The sequence below is a fragment of the Equus caballus genome, chromosome 9 (genome assembly GCF_041296265.1).
Source record: "Equus caballus isolate H_3958 breed thoroughbred chromosome 9, TB-T2T, whole genome shotgun sequence".
Lineage (NCBI taxonomy): Eukaryota > Metazoa > Chordata > Mammalia > Perissodactyla > Equidae > Equus > Equus caballus.
Genome location: NC_091692.1, coordinates 9543156 through 9567456, shown reverse-complemented (window position 1 = coordinate 9567456; position 24301 = coordinate 9543156). Strand labels below are relative to the sequence as shown.

The window sequence follows — 24301 nt, the reverse complement described above, 5'->3', positions numbered from 1 at the left end:
CTACTGTTTCTCCCCCCAATCAAAAAGCCAGACTTTTGTTTTCCTTTGCCTCAGGGAAAACCAGATTAAAAGCAAAAGCTGCTTAAAAGCAATCTCTATTCCTGCCTGTTAAAAGCCATCTTTATTGAGAATTTTATGCTACGTGCCTTGAGTGGGAGGAGAGGGAAGAAAATAACAGAGTGAGGTGGGAGAGAGGACATTTCAGCCAAAACTGGGAAGCAGACGACGTCTGGGTTTTCTTCACTCTCGCACTGAACGTGAGGAGCAGCCTGAGAGAACAGAGAGATCCTGATCGTGCTCCTGTATAGGTCCATGTTTTTAGAGCATCTGTGAGCATCTAAGATGAGCTACTCTATGTTACACGGACAAGAAACAACACTGAGTTATCTTTAAATAAGAACTCACCATAAAGAAAAGGGACTGGTCGGGTGACTTGAGTGAAAATCCAAGGCTTAGATGATATTGGGGAAACTGATTTTGGCTCGGTGCAGCAGAAATTTGAAGTCCCCTTTCGGTAGGGGGACTTGTGCTTGGGAATGAAGGCTATGTGTGTTTGTGGCCTGAAGGACGGCATCTTGGATGTGGAGCACCTTTCAGCTTGAGCAGGGAAATGAATCAGACGGATATTGCTCCAGCAATAGGCAGCACCATCCAGGATTGCATCGACTAGTTCTCAGCAGCGGGATTAAGCGTCTGGTCAGATTTTCTTTTTCTGTCTGTGGTGCTTCAGAACAGGTCCTAAGCCTTCACGCCTGATAAGCCCACTGATTCTTTGATATTTTATTGGAAGTATGTGAAGGCTGTCAGAATAAAACAAGTGGACCAATTGCTAATATGGGCAGATGGGTTCCCAGGCATTTCATAGACCATATCAGCTGACTATGATATAATAAAATGAGTGTATAATAATAAAAGTATAATTTAAAGATAGTTTTATTACATAAAGTATAAAAATGAATTCTCCCTGAGTCCTATTAATATGTACTAATTTTTATTTTCATTTGAAATTTGAAGGCACGGCTATTAAAGAAGTTAGGTCACTAGCTCAAGGGAATACAGAGTGTGGCAAAGTTAAAATTTGAACCCAGATTTTGCAAACATCATGATGTATCCACTTACTTTATAACATTTATTAAAAATTATGTCTGATAATGGTTGAACTTGAAAAACTGCTCGATATCATGGAAAGTAAAAGTTGAACACAGTTTTATATCTGATAGTGTCTAAAATAAGTAAATACGTATATGTGCATGTCTATGCAATAAGAAATCAAGCATTTTTCTATCAATTCACCTCTTTATCTTGAGGCAGTGGTACATAATAGGTACTTGATAAATGTTTGCGTTGTTAGATTACAGTGTATACAATTGTGTGTTATACAGATAAATGCCCTTTTGGCAGACTAGCAAGAAATATACAAATATGTTCCTATCAGTGTTTACATCTGTGTTATAGGATTGTAGAAATTTGTTGTTTTTCCTTTTACTTTTTAAATATTTTTCTTCAGAGCCAGTCCCAGTGGCCTACTGATTAAGTTTAGTGCCCTCCATTTCATCAGCCTGGGTTCAGTTCTTGGGCGCAGACCTACACTGCTCTGCTAGCGGCCATGCTGTTGTGGTGGCCCACATATCAAAAAATAGAGGAAGATTGGCATGGATGTTAGCTCAGGGTGAATCTTCCTCAGAGAAAAAAAAAAAGAAAGAAAAAAATTTTCTTCAGTGGGTGTATCTTTATTTTATCATCAGAATAAATATTTTTAAATGTAAATAAAATTACAAATCTTATATAATAAAATTATCTTATAGGATAAACAAAATAAAATTTAAGTATGTGAAAAAAATCTCCATGAAATGTCACCTAAATGACTGATTCTATGTTTAACACTAGAATAATTACAGTGGTTATGAAATTCAACGTATCTAACCTGAAACCCCCTATTGAACCATATTCTTAATTAAACAACATTAGGCAAGTAATTTAACCTGTCCAAAAAAGGTTCTTCACCTGTAACATGGGAACACTAATGTTGACTCTGCAGGATTTAGAGGACGATTAGAACTGTTTGTAAAAGGCTGGTTACATTGTCTAGTAGAAAGCTGGCGCTCAACCAGTGTTGCATATTCCTGTTATTTATGACAAAAGTTAACTCTTTATACCTATGATGTGTATGCATATATTTACAATAATAATGGATATGAAGACCTTCCTGAGATGTCTGTCTTGAGCTAAACAGTTAATTTTTCATTTGCTTAAATACTGAAGCATATGTTGTTTCTAAATGTGTGCTAATTACTGATTCAACATCCTTCACCAGCTGAAGCATCTGAAAAACTGGGTTTTGTTACTATATGAAGAAATCCCACTACTCTTTGCTATAAAACACCACTTTAAAAAATATATTACAAGCCAAAATCCAGGAATAAACATTTATAAGAAGACGTGGTCTGTTTGCATCATCACACATGGAAGTCAATGTCTCTATTTCAATAATTAAAGAGTCAAGTAGCCACATATGCTTATTTGAATGTTTAGAGCACTTAGCCGACTGTGTTATGATTTAAATATGCTCATGTGGTGAAATGGTTTACTTTACTGGCGCTCGTTTAATTGAACCTGACATTTCACATTCCTATGTATGCAATGAATTGACTTGGACTATGTGATTAATAAAATGTATCTAGTGTTTGCTCTATTTCCTATGCTTTTTTTCAAGGCAGAAAAGGAAATTAAATACCTCCAAACCTTTTCACCTTTGTGATTTTGTAACTTATGCTTTAGAAGAGAGTAACTTTCCTTTTTTTTCTTTTTTTTGTTTAACCTTCATTACTGAGCTATGCATATCAGCTGCAGCTCACATATCTCTTATGGGATAGAGTAATGTGCTATACAGAAACCAAATGCATATGGGACGTACCCATTGTGGTAGTTATAAGTTGTAAGTTGCAATGTTCTGGCTTTGAACTTCTAAGATTTCAGGCACAATTGTACCCTAATTGCAGGATTGTTTGGCTCTTTTTTTGCAAGCTTCAGGAATAATCAGATAATTATACCATAAAAAAGGAGACGCTTGCTGTTAAGAACATTACCAAATTTTGAACGTACAATATGCTTCTTAGCCAGATCTATATTCTCAAGTCCTTGAATACTTAAATTAATGGAATGTTAAAGCAGTTACTTGCTCTATATATGTGTTTTGATTTATGTAAGGGCTGATCTAGAATGAAGAATGGCCTCTTGCATCAGAAATAAGGATCAGATAAGCTCAGTTGGCAGATAATTCAGAGTTGATGAGCCTCCACTGATTAACAAACAAATAAATAAGCCACAACAGCGACAACAATGCATGGTAGCTAAATGGAGTCAAACATATTTAAGTATATGGAAGCAAAATACTGAACCTCTAGTCTGTTTTGGATGGTTGGACCAAGGAAAAATATTATTCTTCAGACTTTGTATACTATTATGAACATCAAAAGACATCCTGGATTTCTGAAAATTAATCTCTGCTGAGGATAGTTTTATTAATTGTGGTTTACAGTTTGAGTGATGAAAAATTGATTTCACATGTACCACAGCCACTTCATAAGATTTCAGAATGAACCGGGCATAGTTAACCAATTTTGTATGGTGATGAATTCCATTTTTCCAGGTTTCCTTGTCTGGAATGTCCTTTATCATTCTACTCTTCATCCTTCCATAACTCAGGGTCCTGTTAAAGTTCCACTACTCCTGTGGGATTTTCCTCAGTTATACTAACATTTGACCACCACTTCTGGAACTTTTATAACACTTTATTACATACTTTCTGCTTGGCACATGGTGGTTGAGACTCTATAAATATGTTTCCTTAAGTGAAAATGAACAAATATGCTTTTGGAATACAGGAAGAAAGTCATGTTTTGCAAAGTGCAAATGTGGCCTTGCTCAATAACTATTGATTGTCTTGTGCCTTTTGCATGGTGCACTTAAAAGGACCCAGTGTCGCTTTTGTGGTTTTTCTGCCAGAAATGCATGATCTGAATCTAATAATGAGAAAATATCAGACAAATCCAAATTGAGGGATATTCTACAAAATAAATGGCCTTTACTCTTCAAAAATGTCAAGGTCATTAAAGAAAGAAAAACTAAATTAATAGAAAAACTGAGAAACTGTTCCAGATTAAATGATATTAAAGAGACATGACAACTAAATGCAACAAATGAGTGGACTGGAGCACAGACAAGGAAAACAAATTTTTTTTTTAGTGAGAGAAATATTGACATTTGAATAAAGTATATTGCTTAGACAATAGCTTTATGTAAATATTAATTTCCTGATTTTGATAATTATTTTGTGGTTCTATAAGAGAATATCATAGATTTTATAAACACACATTGAAGTATTTAGGGATAAAGGCTCATCATATATACAACTTAATCTCAAACAGTAAAGGGAAAAAGAGCGTCTGGGTGGAGAGTAGATAGAGATAGAAACAAAGACAGTAATAGACACAAAGACAGACAAAGCAAATTAATAAAAAGTTAACATCGGGATCTGTATAAAAGGCACATGGAAAGACTTTAAGCTAGTTTTTCAATTTTCATTAAGGCTCAAATTAAATACATACATACATTTAAGTATTAAAACATTGATAATAAGGCAAGCTAAGTTTCATATTCCACTTTGCTACTTATTAAATGTGACTAAGAAATAAATTGCTCTTCTTAAGTCCTCTTGACCACGTTAATGTCTGCCTCCAGGACAACCACCCACAGCGAAGTTTACAAACACAAAACAAAGAAAAGATAGGAACTTACTGATTTCACACAAGTAAGGCAGAACTGTAAATGGGTCAAAGACAATTCCAGGTCTATCTGACTTTGGTTGATTTAGTAGGTCTAGTTCAAGCTCGACTGTTCTTTTAACAGCCAGTACATCTTTGATTTAATATTTGTTTGCAAAGAAGTATATATTTCTGAATTTCCTAAAACATGTAAGCAAGCCTCATTTAATCACAGAATTCCATCAGATCTTAAGGGCTAATATTCCATAGAAATTCTATTTTTGGAATATTTAATTTTCATGCTATTTGGAATTTTTTTAATCCTGCATTTTGAATAGCTTTGTCTTTTTACATACACATATTTTAAAATAATAGCTTTCATGTAACAGTTACACTGTCAAAGATAATTTCATCATCTTTATCTTCAGTAGTTTATTTTAATTATAGTCCAGATTTTTATTTCTACACATCTCCACTTTTTTTAGATACAATATGAAACTCATAAAATGTTGGCAAAATTCTATCATTTTAAAAAGATCAATTTTTGAGAAGAGCTCTTCTTATAACCTTAAAAAAATACAACCTCCCAAAGCTACAGCTTTAACGTGGATAAGAATCAGAAGTGCAAGATCTTCAAACACATAATCTTAATAAAACAGTACCATTGATTTTCATTTGAAGAGTACATATCATTTGATTTTATGAGGCCTATGTTTCACTAATCATTTTATTTTGAAATATAAAATAAATTCTACCTTCTGAATAAATTATTCAATAAATATTATTCAATATTTAATTTAATAATTATTCAATAAATTATTCAAGAAATAGTTATGGCAGGCCCATTTATATCACTAGGGACATAGCAGTGACGAAAACAGTCAAACATCTGTACCATGATAAAATTTTCATCCCAGTGGGAAAAACACCAAATAAAGAAATTAATGATAAGTCACCATATTGGATGGTGATATGTTACAGAAAAAATAAGGCAGGGTAAGAGGACATGAAGTACAGGGGTGAGAGTTTCGAAATTTTCAATAAGGTGTTCAGTTTAGGCCGTTTTGAAAAGATGAGTTAGTCGAGACCTGAAGAAGGTATGGGGCAAGCAGTTGGATATCTCAGGAAGAACACTCTAGGCAGAGGAAACAGGAAACAAAAGAATGTCTAGAAGTTTCCATGGACAGTCAGTTGACTGGAGAAGAGTGAGCAATGAATGGGAAGAAGAGCAGGAAAGGAGGGACCAGATCAAACAAGGCCTCAGGAGAATAAAGAGCACTTGGGCTTTCACTCTGAGTGAGATGGGAAGATTTTGGAGAGTTTGCTGTTCAGTGACATGACATGAAATTTTGAAAGAATAAAAATTAAGAAAACACAGTCTGTTAAGAATAAACTATAGGAGGGAAATAGTAGGAACAGAAGGATGATAGTTGGTATAACTAGCAGCCATTGAAATAATCCAGGAGAAGCTAAATGATGACATGGTTTGGTGTGGTAGTAGTGGAGAAAACAGAAAGAGGTAAAAATATGTATATATATTTCACATGTAGAATTAAAAGAATTAGTTGACAGACTGGACATGGTGTGTAGAAGAGAAGAGCCAAAGGTGGTTCCAGATTTGGCCTGAGTAACAGGAAAGCTGGAGTTTCTATGGATTTTGTTGGAGAAGAGAGAGAGACAGGTTTAAAATGAAAAATTAGAAGTTCAGTTTCGATTACTTTAATTTTGAGATGATTAGATATCTAAATAGTGATCTCAAGGAGGCGATAAGTTACAATCAAGAAGACAAGAGATGATCGTGTGCTAGATATGAATTTGAGAGTTTGCAGCTCTCTGATATTCAAAGCCACAAGGCAAGATGAGATCACTAACTAAGTGTAAATAGGAAAGAGAATAAGGCAAAGGACTCACATCCTGGAACATTCCAGGAGAGGATAAGAAACCAGTCATGGTAACTGAAAAAGAAAGAAGAGGAAAATCAGAAAACCATTGTTTCCTCGAAGCCAGTGGAGTGAAGTGTTTCTAGGAAGTGATGTGATGAAATATGGTAAAGGTAAGAACTGGTTGTCTATTTGACTTAACAACATGGAGGTCACTGGCGACCTTGTCAGAGCAATTTGGGTGCAGGATCCAGGGAGATATGAGGAATGAGAAAGAGAGGATGGAGAGGGAGGAAATGTAGATAGAGAGTATTAAAAAAATATATTTTAAGACATTTATCTATGAATGCAAACAAATGAGGTCAGATTAATAAAGCTGTGTGTGCACGTGTGTGTGTGTGTTTATTAAGGACTAAAATTGAGCATGTTGGTTTCCCAGGGCTGAGTTAGATATAAAGTTATATGTGCTATTACTTTACTAGAGAGAATAATCCCAGAAAGTGAGGAAAATCAGAACTGAGCGAGGAAGGAGGAAAATGGGGCTGGGGGTTGACTTGACCACCTCTTGATATCAAACACGACTCATAGCTGGAGCTCATGGTATTGCCTCTCCCGAAGCCGAATGAATTATTATGTTTCAGGGCTTTCTGGTCAGGAGAGTAAGAAAGATTTTATCTGCTAGTTCCTTTTCTCTGTTAGCAAAATGTTTTGCAAGGTGTTAATTCCTCTGCATTTCTGGGTTGTGGGTGCTTAGCACCCAGAGTATCTTATAGTGTCCCAAACTTCTGCATAAAAAGGGACAGCCTGGGGTGAGAGGGAAGTAGTGCATTCTGTAACGCAGAAGATGAAGTTGGTTGGAGTCCATGCAGAGTTTGTGAACCCTGAGGTGGCTGAAGTGGGAAAAAATATCCAAAATTCTGAGACTGATGAGGGCAAGAACATCTGGTGTGACACATAAGAAAATATTAGTTTAACTAGTATTATAATTGATATTCTATATAATTTGTATCCTGATAGTAAGGAATCACTAGAAAGGAAATATTTGAAGATGCAAAATAAACAAAGGAGAATTTTTGGAGTGATGTGTGCGAAGAAGCGAAGCGTTTGAGTAAACAAGAAATGATGAATTCTAATGGTCTTAGATGGGAACAGAGAAACTCACCAGAATATATAGTCCAAAATGCAATTAAGTAAATAGATACAATTTGGGGATTTTGTGGCTTTTCTGTTCTGATTGCTTGTGTTTTCTCTTTGAAGGAGGAAGCAATATCATGAGCTGAGTGCCAGGAGGGGGAAGGAGAGGTTGAAGGTTTGGGGACAGAAGAAGGGGTAAAAGAACTGGACTAGACAAGGGGTTGTTGGGCAGGACTATAGACTTAAATTTAAAGGACAGAAATTTAAATTAAGACTCAGTATGCTTTTTCGTTAGTCTTTAGCAGCACTTAGCTACATAAATGCAGGCACGGAGTGGATGGAAAGTGAGATTTTACTTTATTTTCTACTTTGGAAATACTTTAATTCTTCACAATTCTCTGTCTTTTCTGCTCTATGAACTTTAAAGATTTTATGCAAATATCTCAGCCTAAATTACTGTCACGATCTTGCATATCTACTCTCATTGCATAAAATGCTACAAATCTGCTCATTTTTTTTCATTTGTTTCCACATTATTTCATTGGCACCATTGGGCCTTCCACAGTGTTGCTAGGTTTAGAATAATTTTCCACTTTCCACTTGAATGGAATCTATAATTCTGTCACTTGAGGTTTCACTTATTTTCATATACCTGTATAGCTTCCGTTACAGTTAAATTAAACATATCTTACTTTGTAGGACAGGGAAGATATTTTTAACCACTAAATTATGATTAAAAATATCTTTGTAGGGGCTGGCATAGTGGCATAGTGGTTGAGTTCACACACTCTGTTTCGGCGAGCTGGGGTTTGGGGGTTTGGACCCCAGATGCAGACCTACAGACCACTCATCAAGCCATGCTGTGGCAGTGTCCCACACATAAAATAGAGGAAGATTGGCACAGATGTTAGCTCAGGGGCAATCTTCCTTACCAAAAAAAAGATTTTCATACTTCATTTTATGCAATAAAATGAAATGTTGCCAGAAATCATATTTGTCTTTCTCATAAATATCTTCACTCGTTCAATGCTCTAGGGTCCTTAGAATATTTTAATACACCAGAAAGTAAATGTGTATTTGTTTATATCTGATGGATCTATGAAACATATCTCAAGAAATTATGTAAAACTTAATTGAAGTTTAATTCTGCCCCTTATTTAACAGTTAAACATGTTGGTGGAGAAAATTAGATAGACAGGCAGATAAAATCAACCTCAGCTACACCATAATTTCTGCAAATTTGATGGGACAATCATAGAAGACATTTTTACCTAAATGGTTAATACTTCTCTATGGCTTACTATCTTTAACAGCTTCACTGTATTCTCTTGACTCAGTACTGGGGGCCCTGATTCCAGCTTCTCCCCTAATAATATATGTAGCGCATAAAATATTTCCAAAATAAAAAGGTGAAATGGAAAACTAAAGCTGTTATCTAGAATGTTTTGATCACATTGTCTACTTTCACTTAAATTATCTACATAACTGAGGCAAATGATGATATATTATTTCTACCTGAAGCAGGGTTTTTGCTTTTTAGTTTATCAAATGACTTTAGATCACAATCTTGATTGACATATTGGAATGTACCATTGGTTTCTCTTTTCCTCCTCTTTTCTTCTTAACTAAAATTCTGCTATTAATTGATTTGTCCCCCCAGTAAGAGTAATCATGCCAACATATGTAGTTCTACACTTCTAATCTGATTACTTATTGCCAAAATTTGTATCTGAATTCTACAGCAATAGATATTAGTTTCACTTGCTTCAATAAAGATATTCTTTGAGGGGCATAGATGAGTTTCGGGGACATTAAATTCACCTAAGCTTATGATTTATATAACGTATTTTTGGCATAGTCTGTTCTAACATTTTAGCTGCATCTTTAGCAAAAATATGCCAATAGAAGGAAATTTATGAAGCCACACTCCTGTCACTAGATATTATAGGATCAATCTTTGCAGAGTCTTTCTTTGCCAGAAATCATGAGGAAATAATCCTGTTCTATTGTCTTTCTAAGGAATGATAACTCAGACCACATAAATCTTTAGATAATGTGACAGAACTGGAGAGGCAAGAATTTCCCCTTGATTTTTCACTCATCAGCTTGAGCTAGTTTTCTCTGCAGTATTTTAAATTTATATTCAACTTAGAAATATTTGTTGGTTTTCAATATTTTTTCATACATTTCCCTCCCAATTTTTTATAGCTTTAAAGCCTCAGTGGTTTTATGGTTAATGGTTCACATAATTGGAAAAGCAGGTATTCTTTTTCTAGGATTTTTTTTTTTTACATTTAATAGTGTCCTTTAATCTTCCCTTGTTTGGATACTATTATAGCTAAAACACCACTTAAAGTTGTATGACAGAGTTTCAAATTTTAAAACAAAATTCTCTATGAAAAGTCAGTTTAGGGTTCATAGTCAACGTTGTTACATTTCATATGCCCATTAGGTGAACACTCTTTCTAAAATTACTATAAAAATAAAATAAAAATCACCAAATGCAAACTAACATTCATTATAATATAGTTTTTAATATTATAAGCTGTGTAACTGCATGGCTAATTTTCTATTGCTATAAGTTATATTTATACAGTAATATTTAAAATTGGATTTGATGCATTCACACACAGACACACACATTACAATATACATATGTTGTAAATAAGATTACTTAAATTTCTAGACTTGACATAAGCAAAAGACTGCAATCTTTATTAAAATTAAACAAAAAGGATATTAAAATGTGCGTTATACTATCAAATTTCTGTTTTTTTCTTAATAATATATATTCTCATCAATTTAAATTTTGTAAGGTTTACCAGAAAGATATTAAGGTTTTCTCATATTAAAGTAATTAGAAGGAGAGAAAGATAGTGGAATAAGAAGGCCAGCACCCTCCTTTCTCCCAACGAAGCACTGAACCAACAATAATACATGGAAAAATTTCCTTTGAGAGAAGTCTAAATACCAGTTAAGAGGCTCTTGCACCCAAGGCAAGCATGAAACCAGCCACATCAAAGCTGGTAGAAAAATTTGTGGCACCCTTTCACCATAGTGCAGCTATTGGCACAGCACTACATAACTGGGAGGAAATTCCCAGCTCCCAGCTTCTCCCTGGGAAGGAAAAGAAAAGATTGGACCACATGCCCAACGTTTTGACTTTTCAGGGAGGCTGCCTAAGCGATTGGCTTCTGTCTTACCTGTCTCAGAGCACTGATGGGATCCAGCATACTCTAGATGCCTAGGGGACACTGAGAACAAACAAGCCCAGTGGTGTGCTGCAGCTCCTGAGGATGTGCAGTACAGCAAGCAGAGGCTGAGACAGCTCAGTGGCCTCTCTCTCAAGGAGAAAAAGAAGAGTAAAGCGTGCGTTCAACATTTCAGCTTTTCAGCAGTCTGCTAGAAGAACTGGCTTCTGTCTCACTTATCTCAGAACACAGACAGAATGCTCTATGCTCTAGATTCTCGGGAGCTGATGCTATTAATGGAATGTCTATTTCCCCAAAATTCATACGCAGAAACCTAGTCTGCATTGTGATGGTTTTGGGAGGTGGGGCCTTTGGGAGGTGATTAGTTAACGAGGTTTGGGCCCTGATGAATGGCAATAATGCTATTAAAAAAGAGACCTCAGAGAGATCTCTCACCCCTTCCATTATGTAAGGACACAGCAAGAAGTCAGCGAATAATGAACCAGGAAGAGGGTTCTTAGCAGACACTAAATCTGACAGTGCCTTATTCTTGAACTTCCCAGCCTTCAGGACTATGATAAATAAAGTTTATTGTTTAAGACACCCAATCTCTGATATTTTTGTTATAGCAGCCTAAATGAACTAAACAGTGCTGAGAACAAAAAAGAGCTATGTTGTGTGTTGTTGCTTTAGAAAACCTGTGACACAGCAAGACCGTTACCAAGGTAGCAAGAAACTACAAACTCCTGGAAAAAAGAACTTGGCATATCCCTCTAAGTAGGAATCTACAGAGACGATAAATCCAAACACAATGTTTGAGAGGCACCCAGAATATCTAGCCAGGCTGATTTTGGAAAGGCAAATTTGGACAGGATTATGGACAGGCAAAACCAGTACATAAAGACTGGAAAAGGTGGCTTTTTTTCCAAATGTGTGAATACCAAAATAAAGTTACAAAAAATACAAAAACAATGAAATATGATCCCATCAAAAGAACAAAGTAAATCTCCAGACACTAACTCAAAAGAAACAGAACTATATGAATTATCTGACAAAGAATTCAAAATAACAGTCAAAAAGATGTTAACAAGATCAGGAAATCAATGTGTGAACAAAGTAGGAATTTCAACAAAAAAATTGAAAATGTAATAAAGAACCAAACAGAAATTTTAGAGACAAAGAATGTAATAACTGAACTAAAAAAAAAAATCACTGGAAGAGTTGCAAAGCACACTTTATAAAGTAAAAGAAAAAATCAGCAAATTTGAAGACAGTTATTTGAAATTATCCAGTAGAGAAGCAAAAAGAAAAAAGAATGAAAAAGAGAGAAGAATGCCTAAGAGACTTATGGAACACTACAAAGGATCAATATATGCATTATGGGAATTACGGAAGGAGACAAGACAGGGAGAGAGAGAGCACGAGAAAGGAAAGAGAGTTTATTTAAAGAAAAGATGGCCAAAGACTTCTCAAATCAAGGAAGGAAACAGACAATTAGATTCAAGAAGCCCAATGTCTCCCAAACAGAATGAAACTGAAGCCATCCACAGTGAGATATACACCATCAAATTTTCAAAAGTCAAAGACAACGTGAGAATTTTTAAAGCAACAAGAGAAAAAAAACTCATCATGTACAAGAGAAGCCCATAAGAATCAGTGAAATTCTCAGCAGAAATCTTTCAGGCCAGAAAGGGGTGGGAGGATATATTCTAAGTGCTGAAAGAAAAAACTGCCAATCAAGAATACTATATCCAGGGCCTGCCCTGGTGGTGTAGTAGTTAAGTTCACATGCTCTGCTTTGGTGGCCCTGGGTTCTCTGGTTCGGATTCTGGGTGTGGACCTACACACCACTTGTCAAACTATGCTGTGGCAGGCATCCCACATATAAACTACAGGAAGATGGGCACAGATGTTAGCTCAGGACCCATCTTCCTCAGCAAAAAGAGGAGGATTGGCAGCAGATGTTAGCTCAGGGCTAATCTTCCTCAAAAAAAAAAAAAAAAGAAAAAAGAATATTATATCCAGCAATTGTCCTTCAAAAATGAAGAAGAGATATAAAGACTTTTCCAGATAAAGAAGAAATGAAGGAGTTTATCACCACTAGACCTGCCTTACAAGCAATGCTAAAGAGAGTCCTTTAAATTGAAACAAAAACATGTTAAACAGTGCCACAAAATCCTGTGAAAATATAAAACTTGCTGGTAAAGGTAGATACATAGACAAATGCAGATTACTGTAATACTATAATGGCAGTGTCTAAATGACTTTTAATTCTGGTGTAGAAGTCAAAAGACAAAAGAATAAAAATAACTAACTATAAAAATGTATTAATGGATGAACAACACAAAAAGATGTAATTTGTGGCATCAACAGCATAAAGTATGTCTAGGGGAGAAGTGACAGTGTAGAGGTTCTAGATGTGATTGAACTTAAATTGTCATCAGCTTAAAATAGATTGTTATAACTATATGATGTTTTATGTAAGCTCCAGGTTAATGACAAAGAAAACACCTATAATAGACAAACACAAAACATGAAAAAGAAATCAAAGCATATCACTCTAAAAAAATCAGTGAAACACAAAAGAAGACAGCAGAAGAAAAGAGGGACAAAAGAGCTATGAGAAAAACGGAAAACAACTAACGAAATGGCAATAGCAAATCCTTACTGATCAATCATTACTGTCAGTGTGAATAGATTAAACTCCCAAATCAAAAGACAGAGGGACTGAATGGATTAAAAAAGAAAAAGAAAGCCCAACTATATACTGTCTGCAAGAGACTCACTTTAGACTTAAGGACATACATGGGCTGAAAGTGAAAGGATATTCCATGCAAATGGTAACCAGATGAGAACAGGGATGGCCACACTTGCATTAGACAAAATAGGCTTTAAGTTAAAAACCGTCACAAGCCAAAGACAGACATTATATAACAATAAAGGGCTCAATTCATCAGGAAGATAAAACACTTATAAACGTATGCAGCCAACATCAGATCCCCTAAATATGTGAAGGAAACATTGATAAAACTAAAGGGAAAGAGAGGTGGCAACACAATTATAGTAGGAGATTTCAATACCCCACTTTCAATAATGGATAGAACATCCAGATAGAACATCAATAAGCAAACAGAAGACTTGGACAATACTATAGACCAAATGATTCTAACAGACATATATGTATACCATCCCACCCAACAGCAGCAGAATAGATAGTTTTCTCAAGTATAACATTCTCGAGTGTGGATCACATATTAGGTCACAAAACAAGTCTTAATAAATTTAAGAATATTGAAGTCACACCAAGTATCTTTCTAACCACAATGGAATGAAACTAGAAACCAATAGCAGAAGGAAAACTGGAAAATCTACAAAAATGTGAAAAATAAACAAAACACTTTTGAATAACCAATGGGACAAAGAAGAAATCAAAGGATAATTATAAAGTATCTTGAGATAAATGAAAATGAAAACACAACAAAGCAAAACTTATGGGATGCTGCAAAAGCAGTACTATGAGGAAAGTTTATAGTAATAAATGCCTACATTAATAAGAAGGAAGATCTCAGATAAACAACCCAAATATGCACCTCAAGGAACTAGAAAAAGAAGAACAAAGTAAGCCCAGAGTTAGGAGAAGGAAGGAAATAATAAAGATTACAGCAGAAATAAATGAAACAGAGAATAGGAAACTATAGACAAAAATGAATAAAACTCTAAGTTTGTTTTTTGAAAAGATCAACAAAATTTCTTAGCTAGACTAACTAAGAGAAAAAAGAAGCAAATAAAAACTGAAATGAAAAGGGAAACATTACAACTGATGCCACACAAATGAAAAGGATAATAAAAGACTACTTGAACAATTCTACATCAACAAATTTCATAACCTGGAAGAAATGAATAAATTCCTAGAGATATACAACCTAATAAGACCATACCACAAAGACAGAAAAAAATCTGAACTGACCTACAACTATTAACAAGATTGAATCTATAATTAAAAACCACCCAACAAAGAAAACCCCAGGACCAGATGGGTTCACTGGTGAATTCTACCAAACGTTAAAGAATTAATGCATTCTTTCTTAAACTCTCCCAAAAAATTTTAAGTGGAGGGAACACTTCCAAACTCATTTTATGAGGTCAACATTACCCTGATACTAAAGCCAGGAAAAGACACCAGAAGAAAAAGAAGCTACAGACCAGTATGCATAAACTGGATTCAAAGATCATCAACAAAATACTAGCAAACTGAATTCAAAGGACATTAAAAAGATCATATACCATCTGGGATTTACGCAAGTGGGATTTATCTCTGGGGTGCAAGGATAGTTCAATATATGAAAATCAATCAATGTGATATACCACATTCATAGAACAAAGGATTAAAAATCACGCAATCATCTCAATAGAAGCAGAAAAAACATTTGACAAAGTTCAACACCCTTCCACTTGATAACTAGGAATAGAAGGAAATTACCTCAACAGAGTAAAGGTCATATATGAAAAGTCAATAGCTAACATCATACTCAATGGTAAAAAAAAACTGAAAACTTTTTCTCTAAGATAAGGAACAAAGCAAAGATGCCAACTCTTATTGCTTTATTCAGCATAGCACTGGAAATTCTAGGCAGAACAATTAGGCAAGAAAAAGAAATGAACACATTCAAATAAGAAAGAAAGAAGTACAATTAACTCTGTTCAAAGATGACATTATCTTTTATGTGAGAAACCCTAAAGACTCCACATACAAAAAAACTATTAGAACTAATAGATGAATTCAGTAAAACTGCAGGATATAAAGCAACATACAAAAATCAGTGAAATTTCTTACACTAACAAACAATTCAGAAACGCAATCAAGAAAATAATCCCACTTACAATACCATCAAAAAGAATAAAATACTATACTAAAAATAAACTTAACCAAGGAGGTAAAATATTATACACTGAAAACTACTAAACATTTGAAAAATTGAAGAAGACACAAATAAATGGAAAGATATCCGGTGTTCATGGATCAGAACAATTAATATCGTTAAAATGACCATACTACCCAAGGCCATCTACATATTCAACACAATCCCTATCAAAATCTCATCCCAATGGCATTTTTCGTAGGTCTTAAAATTCATATGGAAGTACAAAGGACCCCAAATAGCCAAACTAATCTTGCAAAAGAAGAACAAAGTGGGAGGCATAACATTTGTTGATTTTTAAAATACATTACAAAGCTACAGTAATCAAAATAGTACAGTACTGACATAAAGACTGACATAGACTAATGGGACAATATAGAGTGCCCAGAAATAAACCTGTACATACATAGTCAACTGGTCTTCAACAAAGCTGCCAAGGATACACAATGGAGAAAGGATAGTCTCTTCAACAAATGATATTGGGAAAACTGGATATTCATATGCAAAAACAACAAAATCGAACCTTTATCTTACAACTTACACAAAAATCAGTTCAAAATGGATTACATACTTAAAGAAACCATAAAAATCCTAGAAGAAAATATAAGGGAAAACTTCCTGACTTTGGTCTTGGTGATTATTTTCTCGGATATGACAACAAAGCACAGGCGATAAAAGCCAAAATAGACAAGTGGGATTAAATCAAACCAAAATCTTCTTCACAGCAAAGGAAACAATAAACAGAGTGAAAAGGCAACCTACAGAATTAGAGAAAATATCTGTAAACCATGTCTCTGATAAGGAGTTAATATCCAAAATATATAGGGAACTCATACAACTCAATAGCAAAAAAAATAACCTGATTAAAACGTGAGCAAAGAAATCGAATAGCCATTTCTCAAAAGAAGTCATACAAATGGCTGACATGCATATGCAAAGATGCCTAACATCTTCAATCTTCAGGGAAATATAAATCCAAACCACAATGAGATATCACCTTAGATTTGTTAGGATAGCTAGTATTAAAAACAAAACAAAACAGAAAATAACAATTGCTAGTGAAGAAATTGAAACCTTAGTACACTGTTGGTGGGAATGTAAAATGGTGCCGTTGCTATGGAAAACAACATGGAGGTTCCTAAAAAAAATTAAAAAAAGAACTCCCATATGATTCCAGCTATCACACTTCTAGGTATTTATCCCAAAGAACTGACATCAGGATACCCAAGAGATATTTGCACCCTCATGTTTGTTACAGCACTATTCACAATAGCAAAGAAGTGAAAACAACCTAAATGTTCATTGATGGACAAATGGATAAAGAAAATGTGGTATAAACATACAATGGAAAATTATTCAGCCTTAAAAAAGAAGGAAATCTTGTGCTACAACATAAGTCAACCTTGAGGACATTATACTAAGTGAAATAAGACAGTCACAGAAGGACAAATATTGCATGGTTCCACATATATGAGGTATCTAAAAGAGTCAAACTCAATGAAGCAGAAAGCAGAACCATGGCTGGCCGGGGTTGGGGCGATGGAGAAATGGGAGTAACTATGCAATGTGTAGAAACTTTCAGGCATGCAAGATGAAAAAGTTCTAGAGATCTACTGGACCACTTTGTGCTATAGTTAACAAAATTGTACGGTTCACCTAAAATTTTGTTAAAAAGGTAGGTCTCATGTTATGTGTTTTTTGCTACAATTTAAAAAAATCTACAATCATTCGTAGTCAGCATTAACAGGTTAGCTGTTGGTTATGTTACTGGAAAGAATAAGATTGGAAGAGGAGTGGTGAAGGAGTCTAGGGGAGAGAATTTTGAATTATCTCAGAATGAGCAATAAAATAATAATTAGAAGGAAATAACTTACACAAAAACTATGCTAAACATAAACCAATCTTTTCATAGTATTTGCAAATGTTCAACATTCAAAGTTCTTCATTGTTTCATTCCAACATCATTGTTAGTCAATGTAAATAGAATTTTGTTCAAAATAAATATATATGAAGAATTAGATCATTACATCCATCATTGAATGGAACATCATAAATTTAAAAAGTAATTATTTAACTATAATACTTTTTTTCAAAAGGGAGATTGGCACAATATATGTCTAGTTTGGAATCAAATATACAGGCTTCAGAAAAATACATCAATAGAGATTCATTTTAACGTGGCCCACGTATGTGTTACTTTTGCAGAATAGAACTTCAGAATATTGGTGCTGCTATCTGGGTTCTGGTTGGTCTCAGTATATGCATGTCCTTTCTATTAAAGTAAGAACCCAGTTATCATATGAGAATTGCTGTCCCCAGTCAGGTGACCAGATGGCCAGAGGAATATCTCTTCCCTTGCCCCTGCTGCTTCTTGTGCTCGGGTTTTCCTCTTCTCTCGCACCCCCTCCATCTTAATGGAAGGAGAATAGAGAGGCCCTGGACTCGTTTTTTACCTCCATTGATGGAGAGAGAATTGAATCCATAGCTTTCCTAACCGTATTTCCACTCTCAATTTGCTAGGCTTGATGTTCTGCCACATTCCACTCACTTTTTTCCCCCTTCTCCGAAGCTGAGACTGCTCTGGCAATTAGAATAGGGCTGTGTTGTAATCTTTTGGATAAAGTCACTTTATCTAAATAGTTGAGCTTTCCTTAGTGCTTTGTGTATTGCCATGATTACCATTTGCAATGAATTACAACTTATCTTTCTCTCACAATTTCCAGGGGAAGAAATCAGTTTTCAATGTGTTGTGTGTATGAGCATGTGTGTGTTGTGCATGTGTAAAATGGGAGAAGCAGGGCTGGCACATATGTCTTGATAAACTATAACACGCTACTCTCAAATTCCTAACCATCTTGCTCGGTTTCCTTTAGGGACTTGCAACACTCTTTAACGCCGTTAATGAAAATCAAAATGTTTTCCATTCAGAGTTTGTTCCTTAGAGTTTTAAATAGTAAAAACACATGATGATTTATAGACTTCAGTAAAATTGAAAATTTTGGCACAATCATATCAGACAATGATTTCAACAGAAGTAGTTGCCATTTGCCATTAAAGCTGGGTTTGGAGAGACCTTAAAAGCGTTTCCTCTCATTACTGCCAGATCATTCCAGGTGGATGTCAATGTATATGTAAATAAAATAGGAAACCTGCCGCTTGTAGTTCCTTGAGACTGTAAGAATACAGTTCGACATTATATTTTCCACTAGTAGAGTTGTGTAATTCATTACAAGCTGTTCCAAATAATTTGATTGCACCATCTAAATGAGTTCGTCCGTGTGGGGGCAATGACTGACCTGAGTGACACAGGGTAAAATCAAGCTGGGCAACGGGAGACTTCCTGACAAGGCAGGGAAGTGAGACTTTTTAACTTTTTCCTTGCTCTGGAAATATTAGAATCCCCTCAGAAAACCAGAAAAAGGTTATGGGTTTGCCTCAAGGCGGGGAGCATACTGTGTGAAGGTATTCTCTCTCAATAATCCAAACAGAAGAAAAATCCTGCTTGAAATAAATTGATAGAGAGAAAAGTGGAAAATTGATGAAAAGAATGATAAAAAGGAAAAATGGGAATACAAATATGAAAAAATTTCTCAGATGAGTTAGGATAATAATAATAAAATCTAAAACGGTCCATATGTATAACCCTGAATATTTTGAACCTTCATAATGAAAAAAAAATCTATACGTACTTAGACGAGACAGTAACAAATACCAGATTATTTCCATTGATACTTAAGATTTCTTTAATCGAAAGAAAGTTGTGGTTGCTGGTTAAATTTGGAGGTGCTTTAATTCCTCGCAACTGGAGAGACCACACTTGTCAGTTGCTACCAGATAGTATGACAGGTAGAGCAATTCACTGTAAAGAATTTGCTATTACACACATAGAGGATTCGTATTCTTTGAAATAATTTAGATAACAGTTGTTAGTTACAAACCTTCATTTTCTACTGATAAATCACAAAATACATAAGCTTGTACATGTGTTCAGGAAAAACAATAACAAACAATTTGTAAGCACATGCAGCTATCTGACCAGTAAATTTGCATGTTATAAATTTCCATTGTTTATACTTCTCTTACATACAGACTTTCTTGGAGCGGAGTTCTCAACTCTCCTAGTCACCGTCCATGTTGTGGTCACATGCTACTTAAAATACAAGTTTTAATTTCCTTATTAACACATTCTTAGTACATTCTCTGTGCACCATATGCCTACAGGAAGCTCTTATTGTCTTTTACCATCTGGGCTGGTGAATCTCGGAATCCCTCCTCTCCTCTCTTTTTAGGGAACTGTGAACTATCTTTTAAGGGCAATGAACTTAGAATATCACTGGATGTGCCACCAGCTGCTTTGTTGCCACTTTGACCTTCTGCCCTATCTGAAGCTTATGCATTATTAAAGCATTGTTTACAACAAAGTGTGGACTGAACACATTCCTAACGATTTTGAAAAACTGAAATTTTAAAAGCAGTAGTAAAACTCAAAATTTAAGAGTTAAAACTGGTTACATGGCACATACTACTTTGTGGGGAAAAGCCTCAAAAATTTTCATGTGGTCAATGTGAATTCTAGAATACTTTTCATCAGCCTCTTTTTACGTCCATCAAAATACTTAGATGGTGTGGTAAGACAAGGCACCCAAACAGTCCCCAGGTTGAAATTCACCATCCAAACGGCTCTTCTGGTCTAGATACAGGTTTTACAAGCCGTTGGCTACAGGCACGGTAAACTAACTGAGGACCCATCATTGCCATAATTTAAAAAACAAACAAACACAACACAACACAACACAACAAAAGGCTTATCGGCTCAGATCTAAAATAAACAAGCATGAACATCAAATTTCTTATGTTCCCATGAGTTGCTTCTAACCTATTTAAGGCATTATACGTTTGAGTAGGAAAGGCTGGTCTTGTCCAACTGATATTAGACAGAAAGAAGCATCGAGTGCTCACAGCAGGCAATTGTCCAAGCTATTGTGGTTTCACAAGGACATGCAGCAGCCCCACTTCTCTTATTGCCGTTTGAAAACTGCAGGGTGACAACTCCACCTTCCCCGCCCATTTTGAATCACTTAAGGTATTTTGTGAACTTTTACATTTTTTAACATTGCTTCGTATAAACCTACGCTCTTCACAACTCCCAAGGTGGAGTATTTCTTATTTCTAAACCTCTGCATACCTAACTGATACTGTATATCTTTGTTTAGAAGCTATGGCTTCTATTAAATTTAATTACTTACCCTTGTGGCTTTAAATTGAGGGTGGCTATAAAACAAAGACGGCTTCTATTAAATTTAATTACTTTCCCCTGCGGCTTGCATAGGAAGGGTGGCTTCTATTAAAAACTGCATGGTATAGGTGTGGCTGCTAATCAAGGATGCTTCTAAATGAAGATATACAGTCTGTAGTAATAATTAATCAAAGGAAAGGATGTTAGGTATAGAAATAGGCTTGCATGATAAATGCTGATTCTGAAATTGATTAAAGTAATCGTAGTTCTGAAAGAATTTTCATAATTTATGTTGTTCTGCTTTTCTTGATAAAAAATATAGGTTACATCTGCACATACTATATAGGATATATTAAGGTTCTACTGAGGAAGGTAAATATTTTTAAACATCACACCCTATCAGATAGAGTAGGGCTCTGCGATGCTTTTAACTGATTTTTCCCCTTTTGATAGTAGCTGAATAAAGAAAATGGCTTACAGATTTAGCTATGAATATAGTTTGAAAGTAACAACTGAAAAATGATGTTCATAATCTGAATTGCAATGAAACCAATTATCTGTACTGTGGTTGTTCACTTGGGAATTCTCCTAAAGGTTTAGTATTTCTTAAAAGAAATTAAAAACAGCTGTAAAAATACCATAAAACAAAAATAGCAGCTGCAAAAGAGATTAACATTCCTAAATTTCATTTGAACCTGATATGTTATTTTTCCAACAGCAACATATATATTCTGATTTTTAAATTTATCTTTATGAAATTTTAGCTTTAAAAAAACAAGACTACTGAATACATTTTTGATATAACCAGTCTTTAATATTCACACGAGTTTTATAAAATTTTCTCCCTTAAAATGTCATTATTATTATTCTATCTTTTCTAGTAATCCTCAAATATGAGCTATCATTGTACAATAATCTAAAGTCATTTAAGATTAAAACATTACTGAGTACACAAATTACAGCAAACTCTGTATCTCTTTCTCTCTTTTTTTCCTATTTTTTTTTTGTTGTTGTTATTTAAAGCTGTCTGCCTTTCACACTGAACCATGAAGACGAAGGGTCTTTTAAAAATGTTCTGTAGTGTCTGCTTTCCAATTAAGCCGACAACCACAGATAAAAGTGTACCTGATGTTTTTCATATATATATATGTACATATACACATATACGCATATATATTAAACAAAATGCAATTTATTAAACAGATCTGGAGGTGGTGACAGTATAAAACAGTTAGTTTTGCTGTGCTGTTCAAAACATATGGCAGCAACTTTTCTAGACTTGAGCCAGATGGAGGCCTTAATCGATCTGGTCTGTTAGACCGTATGTTATTTCTCCATTAAAAAGGGTTCCTCTTTCCCAATTTATAAATACGTTGAAAAAATTTTAAGTGCAAGAAGCAATACTTTGCAACACACAAATGATAAATTGAGAATCTGTATTTTCAAAAGGCAACAAATTAATAAGAAGGTAAAATATATCTGAAAGTTGTATTTGTATTCTTTTAGCAAAACTCTTGTCAGATGTTCACATTTAATACACATTCAACAGAGTTTATATATCTTATTTGTTTGGGTTTTTGTTGCTTTAGTAGCCAAATGCTTTCAGACAGGAAAATTATACTTGACAAACTCTTCACTAAATATTGCCAATATTCAAAGAGTCAATTAAATCATTAAACTAGGTAAAAATTTCAGTAATTACTTAGACTTTTTTTAAAGGTAAAAATCACTTTTCAATTGTGTTTCATATTATAATATTCCCAAATTTTTCATACAATTTTTTAATCTTTTTTCACAAATAAATATTTAAATCAGTTTCATTGCCATTTAAAAAGTATGAGGAAACATTAATTCTGGTATAAGGTAAAAAGATTTTATGTTTATTAATACACAAAAGGGAAATTTAATGGAAAGATACTGCTGTTATAACACCCGAATAATTTTAGTTTGTTTTATCTTAAATATGTTAAGCAAAGCCAATTCACACAGACACGTATAATTTGAAAAATATGTGAGGAGCTGAGAAATAAGAATATAACATTTTGGAATAGTTTACTGCTATTGTTCTTTTGTTAGGAATATTATTTATGACACAGGTTCAGATTTTGAAGTAAACTAAGATGTATGCATAATAGAAATCAAATGAAAGCCGCTATTCTCTGGAGAAATATGCAATCCTTTTGTAGAACTGAGTTTTAATGTAGACCAGTACTAACATATTCACAGCTTATAACAACTTATGAAATGGGTGAATGTTGAAACAAAATATCTACCAGATCTATTCTCTTTAGCATGTTTATTTATGACTACTTTCTTTTGAAAGAAACCAGGAGTATGATAATGGTTGCACACAGACTAAATAGGCTGCTATTTCATGAGCAGCAATCCCATACAAAAACAAGAGAAAAACGCTGTATTTTTCCAATATAATACTACAAGGGCAAATGACAGCCTTACCTGATGGCTGATATCTTTTATAGTACAACTGTGACATATTTTATGCATCACAAAGAATGATCAAAGATGTCTCTAGAGGCTCTCTGTCATGGAATGTGGCCCCACAGCCCCTGTCTGCCTTTAAATCAGGCAATAATGCACCTTTAAAATAAATAGGGCGTGCTTTCCCGACTGGTGATTATTTCGAATATATTTGAGCATGATTTTGATTTCTCCTTCAGTTATGTGATTTCCAAAATTATATGCGTGTTTCATTTGGTCATGAAATGAAAAGTGACTAAAATAAACACGAGATTGTATATTTTTAAAAGTCCTTGTTTAACGTATAGCTCTTGTTTTTACTGCTTTTGTAAGATAATGTTGTTTAGGAAAGAAAATGCAATTCAGAAACTAACAAAACCATTCCCATTTGTTTCCCATTAAAACATATTAATAAAATAAGTTCAACACGCTTTTTGTTCTTACATAGAAAATTTTGCTTTTGCAGCTTTTTTTTTATCAAACTTAAATGGCTATTTAGGTTCTCTGTGCAAACTGAAAATAAGTTGGAAAATTGTGGCAATCAGTTAATTTTAGCACACAGCCACCAATGTTACAGTATTTGGATAATTTCCAAAAATATTATTTTTCTAATATCTTGAAAGGTTTTGATGAAAATGCCTTGTTCCTCAGACTTAACTAGATAATTAAATTCTCTCTTCTCTTTGGAGTTTGTCTCCAC

General features: G+C 34.4%; 1 long non-coding RNA gene across 1 annotated transcript in view; it reads right to left on the bottom strand.

The window, feature by feature from the left end:
• Positions 1-11238, bottom strand: part of LOC138915373 (uncharacterized) — a 64017-nt gene extending 52779 nt beyond the window's left edge. Inside the window, exon 1 of the long non-coding RNA XR_011421228.1 lies at positions 10981-11238. This is a non-coding gene — a long non-coding RNA (uncharacterized lncRNA). The remainder of the gene's footprint in view (positions 1-10980) is intronic.
• Positions 11239-24301: the final 13063 nt, after the last annotated feature.